Genomic DNA, 13082 nt, shown 5'->3' with positions numbered 1-13082 from the left:
CAGCGCCAGAGCAGAGCAGTCTGCCAAAGACTGAACAGTGGAAGTGAGACAGAGAGAGAGGCCATCGACCAGACAGCTACAAGATGGAGTGGAAGGGAACGTGTGAGAGATGAGCTGTCGAACATGTGACAATGTGTGTGTGCGTATGAGGGAAAGTGGAAGTATGTGTGTGCTTGTATGTGTGTGTATGTGTGTGTGTGTGTGTGTGTGTGTGAGGGTGTGTGTGACAGCTCCCCAAAGCAGCCAGCGAGCATGAATGTGAGGAGGAATACAGAGAGGTGCATTATGGTCTCAATCATTGATCGCTTCCTCCCAAGGGGGCTGGTGACTGCCCCTCACCACACACACACACACACACACACACAGAGTATCCTGTATGTTTACACATTCACAGCACACCCGTGTCGGCGGGCCGATACTGTTTGCATGTACTCAACTTTGTCTCTTTGTGCTGAAGTTAAATTCCCTGAACTGAAAACAGTTTCACCAACACAGCACTGTGAAATAAACAACACATGCTGTGTGATTTAAGGACATACTTCACAATTATACTATATAGTCAGATTCACAATGTCCCAATTTCAACCTTCAGTCAAAATCCTTGGGGAGTTTATAAACTATACATTTTTGTATAGTATTTTTCTATAGCTCAGTGACCTTGACCTTTGACCTACGACCACCAAATGCAATCAATTCATATCCAAGTGATTGTTCTTAGTTTATCTGAATGTCTGAGTAAATAACATGTATATTAAGCCACAAAAGTAAACACCTGCATAGTTTGGAACTTGACATGAACATTTGCTATTTTTAAAATCCAAAATGGCCACCATAGAGAGTTTTAAAAAAAGCGGAAACCTTCGTTTTTATATTCCTCATGTTGTAACGATGAATTACATTATTACTAACTATATACTTGTAATTGATCCCGCCAATGTCCAGTGTTTCCCATAAATTCATTTATTTGTGGTGGCCCACCACAACAGCAACATTCCACCCAATTGCCTGAATAAATGTTGGCATTGTAAGTTTTCTTTAAACCACGGATACATAACATATGTAAGTTACTATGGAGCAGATATTCAATGGTTAAGATGTGGTTATGTTTAGGCACAAAAAACTCTTGGTTATGGTTAGGAGCAGATCATGCTTTAGCTTAATAAACCCAGGTTTGGTGCCACAATCCCTGCTGGAAATGCTGCAGTGTCCTGATTAAAATGAAAAACATAGGGTTTTGTTTTTGTTGGTCTGCCACTTGGGAGCCGTCTCATCCAGGATTCATGCCATCCACCATCCCCTCAATCTCCCAATGACAAAGTCAGTATATACGTATGAAAAGTACATCTATAATGTAAAATATAACGTGAAACGTGGATTGCAGAAACGTACACCGCCAACACTGTCTTCTGTGATTATGTTGCAACACTAACCACATATTGGTTTCACTGATTAAACTGGGTAAAACATATTATATTGTAGAGGTGTGTGCAGAGCGTTGATTTGCTCAGTTCCTCCCTGCCCCGCTCTTGCTTCTCTGCGTCTCTCTGTCTCTCTCCGTTGATTAGACCTCAAATGACACAAGAATAAACTAGCTAGCACACCCTGTGGTTCCTCCGCCTCACTCCCCGCTGCTAGGAGACTATTTTCAGCTTTGTATTAAGACACATTTAACAGCATGTGAATATTTACGGACAATGAATGTGGGACTGACTCAACTATAGCGTCCATGTTCGTCATAATGAAGGAGCATGATATCCAGCACAACATATAATAGCTTCGGGACAACATGGAATTCTAGGACAATAGTTTTGTCTAGGGGGACAAAACTATTTCCAACTTGTGCCTTTAAGACAAATATTTTCAGGACAGAAACAGGAGTGAGCAGAAGTAAGAAAAGTGTTCACTGTTTCCCTTTTCTTCTGCTCACCTTAATCTTTAGTCTTATGTAGCCACGAGGCCAAGAGTAAAGTGCAGTGACAGTCAGTGTCCTCAACCCACCCCCAACACTTCAGTCTACACACATATACACACATAAGCACAACACTGCCCACCACCAAACATCACACCCTTTCCCTCCCCTCCCTCCACGCCTCACCCATCCAGCCAGTCGGGGCCCCCGCCCTCTCTCCTCTCTCACCGCCACGAGGCTGACACTAATGTGACACTCTGGAAAATAATTACCAACAAACGCACTGCTGACTGCAAACAGCTCGCTCCCCTCAGTGGACTGTCACTAGTCATTAGTCTGAACCCTGGGAGAGGACAGGACCACCGAGAGGGAGGGTGGATGATGAGGAGGGCCATACCATGTGGAGAAGAAGGAGGAAATAAAGAGGCGGGAGGGAGATCTGACAGGTGAGATGGAAATAATCTGCTTTCAGGTTGTAAAACATGTAAAAGAGTGTTGTGAACTTACGCGTCTGGTTGAATTGGAGCCGAATCCTCTGGCCCAGTCCTCATCATTGGCCCCCTCTGGTGGTTTACATTATATTAACTGTGGGATGGCAGCAACACCTGGCCCACTTTGTCCAGGAGAGTCCTAACACACAGACTGTGTTAGCAGCACAGACTGTGTTAACACTCTTAGTATATTGGTTCCTAGTGCAGGCACTGTCCCTTTGATTTTCATGTGAAGCAGATGGGTTCGAGGGATTTAAAGGGGAAGGGGTGCTGGACAGGGACCTGAAGAAAAAAGGGAAATCCAACATTTGAAGGTGAGTGAGCTGAAAAATCTGTGGTCCAGGTAAGCAAACAAGTAAAATGAAGAAAGGGCGCTCAGCCTGAAAGCTGTTCAAAGGTGGCAGCAATTCCAACACAATTATCCAAATGCCACAGGGTACATCAATTCTTTGAACACCAACCCCCCCTCCTCAAGACCGTTATTTGAGTTGCCTTGGGGGCCAGCCGTGCCACAGAGAGATTAAAATTTTTTAGAGCTCCCACAATGGCCAATATTAAAATGTCTCAATACATCTGCCTGGCTATTTTGATTGGTAACTTAACCCCTGACTCCTGAGCGAAAAAAGGCCCATTCTCGGAGCTATTGTCAGCGGGCTGGAGTCTAATTCTTGTATGATTCAGGCTAATGAGCCGGTAATAGGTCCTGTGTGTGTGCGTGAATGAGGAGGATATTACAGTGTAGTGGGGAGAGGAGGAGGAGGACAGGGGTGGAGGGCTCTCATTGTTCAATAATCGGAGGGTACAAGGTTTAATCTCTGAGCAAGAAACAGTTTCCTCTCTTTAAAATACAGCAGGGGTTTTCATTGATAGTCAGTTTCCACATAAACAGGCGGATGTGATTGAAATAAGTTCTCATTCTGAAGTCAAGACAGTAACAGGGAGCGAGAGACAGGGAGTTAGAGGGAAAGTGAAAGTGTCTGTCTGTGTGTCATCCAGCCAATGGCTTTATCCAGCCTTATCCTGAACCATGAAACCATAGTGCATGACACCCTTCTATGCTCTGCACAGATATGGCTATTCACTGTTAGCACAGAGATTTGACAAGCCAGACTGCTCTCACTCAACAGCCTGGGTCAAATGGATGACTGTCACAATCTTTTTATCTTTCTCTCTCTCGCTCTTCCTCTCTATTCCACTCTGTGCACGCTCCTTTTGCTTCCCACTTGCCGCCAATCTCTCAACTTTGCCTGTTCAAATTGACAAATTCAACCAGCTACAAAGGAATAAATGAAAGAGAGAGAAGAGGCCTCTGAAGGGGATAATCTTTGCAAAGGGGAAAGATGTGGTTGACTGGGAGACAGACAGGTGAGCACATTCATCTGTTATTCACAGTGTAAACATGCAGATGTAAATGTGTCTTTCCATGAAAACAGAGTCACAGTGAAGCATCGAGAAACTGTTTTAATAAGAATTGTTATTCAAAGTTCTTGTTGTTTGAAAATTCTACAAAGAAGTGGTCAGAGGAATGCACTATGAGACGATGAAGATTTGTCACCCTTATCCTGGCCAGAGGACAGCAGTGTAAGTGTGTGTTTGGTACATGCCAGAAATTTGACTTAGCTCAATTTCTGTTGAAGGCTCGTGCTCAATTTATGTTTGACGCATCCTTGATGGTCCCGAGTGTCTGCATGGCTAGCCATAGCTCTTAATGGTGGTCCTGTGGGATGGGTTTTCCTCGACATTTTCCTACTCCATGGACATGGATGGGCGTAGAACCAAGCTGTAGATGTAAGTCTTCGATACACTGCTGCCTACAGTTTGGGAGAATATTGATTTATTGTTAGGAGAAACCGCAGCAGTATAAAAGATCCAAAAGTGTCATTGCCCTGCAACCATCCATGCGGAAACCATAAGTGAGCCTTTACTATCAATGTATGGAAGAGTTAGTGGTGGAATAATTATTCAGATTCTTTGCTTAAAGGTACGATGTAGAGTTTTTGACCTCTGGTAGCACTGTAGAGCAAAGCTTTTATGAGTGGGTCCTCCCTTTGTTTGGATGGTTCACACATGCAAGCTTGCAGATGTTGTGATTACATCAATAAATACATAAATAAGTTTCTGCTCAAGAACTGCAGGTGGTACACTGCAATCTGCTAAAATCTGGGCCATTTGTGTTTTTGAATTTTGGTGTTTCTGCATCAGCCACCGTGGCTGGCAGCCTCTCAGCAACGAGCAAACACCGATTTGTAAAGTGAAACTGCTTTATTCAGTGTTTTCACCAGTATAAATCACCGGGTCTGTTTGTTTTGGAGCGGAGGAGACCTCTGTGGCTAATTCGGCTCCTGGTTAAAACCTCCTAAATATCTGGATCAGAAAAGAGTAAGCACACACTAAATTATCAGAGAAAAAAGGTGAGCACACATTGGCAGGTGCCTAGCTAGCGTCCTCTTCTCAAGCAGCATTGAAGAAATACTGATTCGTAACATGAAACTGCTTTATTCAGTGTTTTTACTGGCTCAAATCACTTGGTCCGTTTGTTTTGGAGAGGAGGAGACCTCAGCACAAAATTTAGCTCCCGGTAAAAACCTTCTGCACAATGCACACTGAAGGAATTCTAACCAGTAGAATTTCCTGCTGGTTGCAATCTGCAGTTCTCACTGCTATATGCCACTAATTCCCCCTAAATCGACACACTGCTCCTTTAAATAAAAAATAAGATCCAGGAATTCTTCAACTGGTGCAGACAGACATGGAAATAAAAATCCCAAGGCACTCCTTCAGGATGGAAAATTCATGTACACTCAAAAATGTACGTGAGTGCAATAAATGTACGTAGTTACTTTCCACTACTGGAAAATGATGTATGTGTAATAATGTTTTGCACAAATGTTTGCCCCCTTTTTTGCTCACCTGTGCACATCATGCAAGAAGTGTCTTGTGTATAAGATTAAAATAAAAGTATGCATTTGGTATTTTGCCACAGCATCATTCGAATCTCCACCATGCAAACCTTATGCTATGTTTTCCTTGTCTCTGCTGTGGTGTGTTACCTTTGTGTATGTCTATCTACCTCTAAGCCCCAAGAGGCCTTTTCATGCAGGCCTGTGGTTTTGTGTGTGTCAAAATCCTAATCACCACACACTCCCCAGCCCCTCTACACACACACACACACACACACACACACACACACACACAGTCTATCGGTGTTCAGTCAGGTAAAGGTCTCTCAGCCGTGCTCTGTGAGTGGCCTCTGCTCAAACAGATCAATAGACACTGGCACGTCTCTCCACCAACCAAGAGAAAACAATTAAAAGCCATCGATCCTGTGCCAGGCTTCTCCATGAATATGCATGTGTCCTTGACCTTCCCTTGCAGAGGAGAAGAGAGAGAGAGAGAGAGAGAGACAGACAGACTGACAGACAGACAGGTGTAAAAGCGCTCTCTCTTTCCCCCTCTGTTGTAATGTTAACTGCTTTGTGATGTTTTGTGTAGCCCTGCTGTTGCTCTTTTCTCTGTGAATCCGCTCACGTCAAATCTCAAACATGCCTCGCAAGCTTACACGAGGCAAATCGTCGCATTAAAGCCTGTGAAACCAGTTGCTCTTTTATAAGCCCGTCTTAGGCGCAGACTGCTCTTTCCTCAGCCGTGTCGGGAACAGAGATCAAGTGGTCCCACAACAACTGTCCCCTCCAGCCCTCCCGCTGCCTGCCTCTTTTCTAATTACAGATGTGTGACATGCACATGGGGACGTCTCCATGTTAGCACATCACTGTGCCTGTCCTGACACATCCTGTGGTCACAACAGCATGGGGCTGCAGGGGACAGCCCTGCCCTGTCCCCCGTCACTGGGGATTAGCATTAGCATGCTAACAGGACCCCCGGGGGAGCGCTGTGCTAAGGGTCAGGCTGACAACTGTCAACAGCCTGCTTTAATTAGCTGAGCCTGGTCATCAAGGAGCTATGCTGGGGCTGACTCTATATTCAAAGTCCTGTTTGCTAAAACCATATCCTGCACAGTTAGAAAAGCACCACACTGGCTTCTGACTGATGGTAACTGACGGATTCAAGCATGACAGGTGTTGCAGTTGTGTATAAAAATATGAGTGTTACCCCGGTATCTCCTCTAATCCATCATTCATCATCAATCCCCATTCCCCCCGACCCAGCCTCCGTTTGCTTTAATATTGTACATCAGGAGTCAACTGTGTGAGTGCTCACATGTCACAATGGTTGGCTCCTAACCTGACAGTATCAAGATGGCGTTGTCATGGGCCCGGAGACGAGGTGAGAAGCAGAGTGTGTGAGAGGTAGAGTGTATCGTCAGTCAGACAGTGCATTATCCAGCTGTTCTGTGGCTGTCTACCTTTTTCTGTGGCGGGGTAATGGGAGTGTCACACACTAGCAGACAGTCGGAGTCTCACTATTCAGCTGAGAGGCCACATCCATATACACTGCCTGCTAACTGACTGCCAACACCGCTGAGGCTGTCCCGTCTGCCCCACAATGACTGTCAGCGGCAACCTGGGGGCTGGCTGGCGTGACTGTCAGCAACTGGTCACAAAGCATTTACCTGCTGACAGAATTGCAATTAGTCCGGGGAATGTTGTTACAGGGAGAAAGAAAAAGAGAGACGGAGGGGAGGCGGCGGGGGGGGGGGTGGGGGTGGGGGTGGGGGGGTGGGGGGGGGGGTCAGGAGGGACAGGTATAGGAAGAGAGGGAGGGGAAGGGGTGGATAGATGGAGAGTGAGAGGTGGGTAGATAAAGAGGAGAGAGGGTGTGTTTGGGGGTGGTGGAGAAGAGATGTGGAGACAGCAGCAATGGAGAGTGAGAGGTGAGTAGATAGAGGAAGGTAAAAGAGGATTGTGAGGAGTGGACAGGTTTGATCTCCGAAGCACCCAGCATATGTGTGTGTGTGTGTGTGTGAAGAAGATTGGCTCGTAGCATCGTATCAGGGGAGTGTGTCTGTCTGTCAGTGTCCCAGGTCAACATACATTTACTTAGTGACACAAACCTAATGAATCTCCCCAGTCATATCATCCCATCACACAGACACACACACACACACAGACACACACACACACAGACACACACACACAGACACACAGACACACACACACACAGACACACAGACACACAGACAATGCCAATGACCTTCTGGAAAAACTGGTGTCTGGAAGGAAGAAAGGAAGGAAGGAAGCTTGTCATTTAATATGTAACCTCTTTTCAGCACCATGGACAGCTCTGTATCTCTTCTCTCTATCTGTCCCTCAAATTTCGACACATCCACATTTTCCCAGCACAAAGATTTGCACTGAAGGAATCACTGGCAGTCAGTCCTCTGGAGTCACACAGCCACATAACACACTGCGACCTCGCACAAAGCCAGCGCCGCTCCGCTTTCTCTCAAACTCTGGAACTCATCACCATCCGCTAATGACCTCTCTCCCTTTCTCTGCAAGCTAGTAACGCTCCCCTCCCGCCTTTCACTCCCCATCTCTCTCCATCCCACACACTCTTTGTGTGTGTGCTCTCTGCCTGATAAGAGAGTGGCAGGGGCTCCTCCCTGGCCCCTAAGGGAGAGACGGAGCGTGACCGAAACTGTAGTCCCAAACCAAACACAAGTGGAAATTGGTCTATGGGCCAGGATCAATAGTGAATTAGCCAGTACGCTGGTTCTATGGAGGGCTGCTCAGCTCTGATCTGATGATCCATAGGAAAAGGCCACGGGTGGAGACTTGCGACAAGCGCAGAGGCAAAGAGGACCTCAGGGTTGTGATGGTGGCATCCACTATCCAGTGGTGACCTACTCCAACTGAAGTGTCTCCTTAGGAAACTTTGTATGTAGAGAACAACGACTGATCTACCAAGAGCGACAGCAACAGTCATTCCGGTAAATCTCCAGTAATGACATATATTTACATTCAAGTGACAAAGACCTCCAATGGTCACAGGACTACTGTCCACTGGAGGCAAAGGATGAATTAAATATAGAGCCACAAAGTCCATGTGCAGAGAAGGTTGGGATGGATGGGTGAACAACACTTTGAACTTGAACACAGGAGATTGCTGTTGGGTCACTGCTGGTAAACACGCTCGCCAGTGAAAGTAAAAGCAAAGCCAACCTCATATTCACTCTCATTTAGTGTTTCACCTCGCTATATTTACATTTTTTCAGCCCTGCGTCTCCTGGATACCTGCTGCTTACTGTCTGGCACCTGGTCGCTGTGGGAGTACATGCTGATGAACAAACCAAGCACAGAAAATAAGGAGAAAATGAAAAAATACAAGCGGACAAGAGGACTCTGTAGATAAATACACCGTCGAACACTTCTACTGGATAATGAGTGATGATTGATGGGGATTACTTTTGTATGAGTCTATATGTTGTTTTTAGGAAAGTCCTGCATAGTATGTCTTTAACCACAACGCTGTCACATCATAAAACACATTTGCACAGTACTGTCAAAGAAATTTGTCCTACTGAAAACAGTCTCAGAAACCATTTATACATGTCATTAAGGAGAGCATTTATGGATAGCATTTCATTTGGAGGACTTGTTGGAATCTGCTTGATGTAAAAAGTACTGTATTTTTAAGCAGGAAGAAAAAAGCTTTTTAGGGACATGTTATCCTGCTTAAAGTCTGACAATAAATGATAAGAGTGATTCAGTGATAAAGTGATTTAGTATTGAACTTCCACAACATTAGGCCACTCACACACATACAGTTGCATCTAAAAAAAATAGAATATCATGGAAAAGTTAATTGAAAGATTGAGATTTAAAACATGAAACTTTCATATATTCTAGATTTGTTAAACATACAGTGAAATATTTCAAGCCTTTTTTTTGTTTTGATTTTGATGATTACGGCGTACAGCTCATGAAAATCAAAAATCCAGTATCTCAAAATATGAGAATATTTCATGAGACTAATCACAAAAAGGACTTATGAAACACAGGAATGTCGACCCTCTGAAAATACTCGCTCGGGACTCCTTTACCATGAATCGCTGCATCAGTGAGGCATGGCATGGAGACAATCAGCCTGTGGCACTGCTGAGGTGCTGTGGAAACCCAGATTGCTTTGATAGCAGCCTTCAGCTCATCTGTATTGTTGTGTCTGGTGTCTCTCATCTTCCTCTTGAAAATATCCCATAGATTCTTGATGGGGTTCAGGTCAGGTGAGTTGGCTGGCCAATCAAGCACAGTAACACCATGGTCAGCAAACCAGTTACTAGTAGTTTTGCCATCTCCATAAAGCTTGTCAGCAGACAGAAGCATGAAGTGCTCTAAAATCTCCTCAAAGACGGCCGTGTTGACTTTGGACTTGATAAAACACAGTGGACCAACACCAGCAGATGACATGACACCCCAAATCATCACTGGACTTCAATCAACTTGGATTCTGTCCTCATTGCTCTTCCTCCAGACCATGGGACCTTGATTTTTCAAATAAAATTCAAAATGTATTTTCATCTGAAAAGAGGACTAGGGACCACTCAGTCCACTGCGAACAGCCAGCCCTTTTAGCAGTGACCTTCTGTGGGTTACCCTCCATGTGGACGGTGTCAATGAGTGTCCTCTGTACAACTGTGAAGTCAGCAGTCTTCCCCATGATTGTTGCTGTATGTACTGAGCCAGACTCACAGATCAAAGGTTCAGGAAACCTTTGCAGGTGTTTTGAGTTATTTAGCTGATCAGAGCTCTTCTCAAGACTGTGTGGGTCCAGAATATGTACAATTTTCACTTTCTGAAATAACTGACAAGAAATACTGAACCTCTTCCACGATATTCTAATTTTTTTGAGATGCACCTGTGTCCTCACTTTTAGTCCCTGGTATGGGTCAAGCTCAATAATGCACAATCCTACACTTCCCATAATGCAATTCTACAGCATCTTTTGTTAGAACATCCCTGCCTGCTCTTTCACACTCTGTTCCCCCAATTTTTCTTCGCAGGCTGCTCCTTGTGATCTGTCAAATCAGTGGAGTTTCCGTTTAAAGACACAACAGAAGATGATTAAATTTTACATTAAAACTGAAACATTAGAAAAAAAATCTCTAACGTGCAGCATTTTGTCTCTGAAGGTTGTCTCCCATAAGCCCTCTGAGGCCACGGTCATGTCCGGGGACATGTTGTGTTGCCTGGTGCCGACATGCTCTTTGTGGTGCAGGTGTGAGTGCTCGACTAAACTAACCCTACTGTTCATCACTGCCTGTCCCGATCCCAAAGGTGTGTGTGTGTGTTTGTCTGTGTGTGTGCATGTGTGTCTGTCTGGTGATTAATGAGCGGCAGGGCCTGATGGATTGTCCTGATCACAGAAGGGACACCATGTTGAGGAGACACACACGCACTAAGTGGGGATATAGGCTGCTGTCCAGCACACACCCATATGCAAATGTATGCAAACACAAACACAAGCATGCATCCACATACATGTAAGCACGTATACAGTACATGCATTCACACATGCTGTGAACGCAGCTACACACACACACACACACACACACACACACACAGTTAACCTCTATCAGTCCATTACATCAGGAAGAGTCATCTCAAGCACATCTTTCCATCTGCTGCCTCACACACCTGCACACGCCCTCAAACACTCTCTCACACATTCACCCTACTCAACCTCCTGCACCTGGTCCAGCTGACAGAGTGGAGAAGTTTCCAGAGGTGAATTTGTGACCCCAGTGGGCAGACACCATCATCATCTCATCTCTCTCTTGAAGCTTGTGATGTGATCATGAGATGAGAGATATCTCTGCAGCTGCAGGTGAGACACACACACACGGACATACACACTAAATCAAGGTGGCTTCTTCCCTCAGGCCTCAGCAGAGAACACATGTAACAATGCGCCTCATGTTGCCTCGTTGTTACGGGTGTTTCTTTGCCTGGCGAGGAGGGTTATTGTGATCTGAATCCACTTTGCAACGCTCACCGTTTGACTGAGTTCTTAAGGTGATTTACATCGATAGAGTGGAGCTTTCTGGGGTCCAATGAATCGCATTTGGAATATCCCATTTTGCAACACAAACACATGCAAAGGTGAGGCCGCGTACACACACATGCACATGTTCCCCCCAAGCAGTCTGATAAGGTTGTCTTATCAGAAAAGAAAGGGGGAGGGAGGAAGAGGGGGGGTAGCTGTGTGATAATGGCTTTCACCAAATCCCTCCTCTGTCACAGATTAAAATGCCTGCTTGGAGAGCATTAGCAATCTTTCTTTTCATCTGTCTCCTCTTTTTTCCCCCTCTGTCGGCGAGTGCCATCGGATTTCTGGGCCAATCTATTGTCACAGGCCTGCCACACATACAAGGAGAAGTCAACCTCAATCTGATAGGCCATTGTCTTATTCTCCCCATCGCTGATTCCTGCTCATAGTATCGATCGCAAAGCTGTCCCCCCTCACATCTCATCACATCGCTCTGTGTGAGTGTGTGTGTTTGTGTGTGTGTTTGTGTCAGCCAGTCTGATGGAAGATGTGGTCAGTGTCCCATTGGAAGGATCTTCCCATTGGGAGAAAATGCCCAAATTAGAAGTCTTTTTCTGTAATTACACAGATGTATAGGCAGCCGAATTGCATGCTGGAGCTATGTAGAATTGAGCCCAGTGGACTCCCACCTAATCCGGTCGCTCCAGGTATCAAGAGATCACAGAAGTGGGGAGAAGAAGCCACTCGAAACTAACTGTGACACTGCTCAGCCACCTTCCTAGTAACACCCCCTACCCCAACCTTCGCCTCCTCCCTCTCCTCACTCTTGCGCCTCCTCCACCATGCCTCACAGGCCCGTCTGTCACCCCTCTATAATTATGAGGAGTGAGAGTAATGTGTTGCAGTATGAATAGGATTGTCGGCCTGATTGTGATGTATAGGCTTTCATTACCATGTCCAGGCCTGTGCCCTTCGCCATGTAGGAAATCCTATTTAGGCCCTAATTTGGGAGCCTCCCCGACCGTCCCGCCTGATAGCAATCACACACAGTAATTGTGTGCTGGGGCAACTGACAAGAGTGGAGGCTCAGACATGGAGAGAGGGAAAGAAAGAAGGATAGGAGGAGGAGGGAGGAGGAGGTCCTGACAATGATATATCTGCATAGTTTGGTACATTATTCAAGTCATCCTCTGCAGAATATGTATGTTTTTGTGTATGTCAACTTATTTTAAGATGGTTTGTTAGCATGGGAATAATTTAGAGGCACTTACGCTAAGACCGGGAACATTCACGTGCAGGATTTGATTTTTTAAAAATGGACAATTGGAGGGCTTCCCCCTTTCCCCTCTCTCATTCCACTTCAACAATGCTACATAGCTAATTGGGAGGAGAGATCACGCTAACTCAATAATTATGATTTATGAGACAATCTCTGGTGGATATCGCGCATTCTCCCCCTGATTTGATGACAACATGTAACCAGCCCTCTAGCAATCAATATTTGTACATTTTCCATGTCTAAGTTGTTAACTTTTTTAATATTTCATTAGTTCCTTTTTAGAGGGGAGTGATTCTCTGCACCAACATTTATGCAGATCTGACTCCACTTATAGGCTTGTAGATAATGAATGTCTAATTGACTCATTTAAATACTGTTTGCCTGCAGGAGGGCCTTTGCATTAAATGTTTGATTGCCCTCATATTAACTGTCATTAATCCCCTCTGCTCTTAATAAG

At 45.2% G+C, this 13082-nt stretch overlaps 2 protein-coding genes across 2 annotated transcripts in view; one reads left to right on the top strand and one right to left on the bottom strand.

The window, feature by feature from the left end:
* rnf220b (ring finger protein 220b) overlaps nucleotides 1–4670 on the bottom strand; it is a 43129-nt gene extending 38459 nt beyond the window's left edge. Inside the window, exon 1 of the mRNA XM_033621159.2 lies at nucleotides 2417–4670. The gene's annotated coding sequence lies outside the window, so the exon portion shown is untranslated. The remainder of the gene's footprint in view (nucleotides 1–2416) is intronic.
* The window catches only part of lsm7 (LSM7 homolog, U6 small nuclear RNA and mRNA degradation associated), a 284833-nt gene that overhangs the window by 30489 nt on the left and 241262 nt on the right, over nucleotides 1–13082 (top strand). The gene's annotated exons all lie outside the window — the stretch shown is intronic.

The sequence above is a fragment of the Epinephelus lanceolatus genome, chromosome 6 (assembly GCF_041903045.1).
Source record: "Epinephelus lanceolatus isolate andai-2023 chromosome 6, ASM4190304v1, whole genome shotgun sequence".
Classification (NCBI taxonomy): domain Eukaryota; kingdom Metazoa; phylum Chordata; class Actinopteri; order Perciformes; family Serranidae; genus Epinephelus; species Epinephelus lanceolatus.
This window is presented reverse-complemented; position numbering and strand designations above follow the sequence as displayed.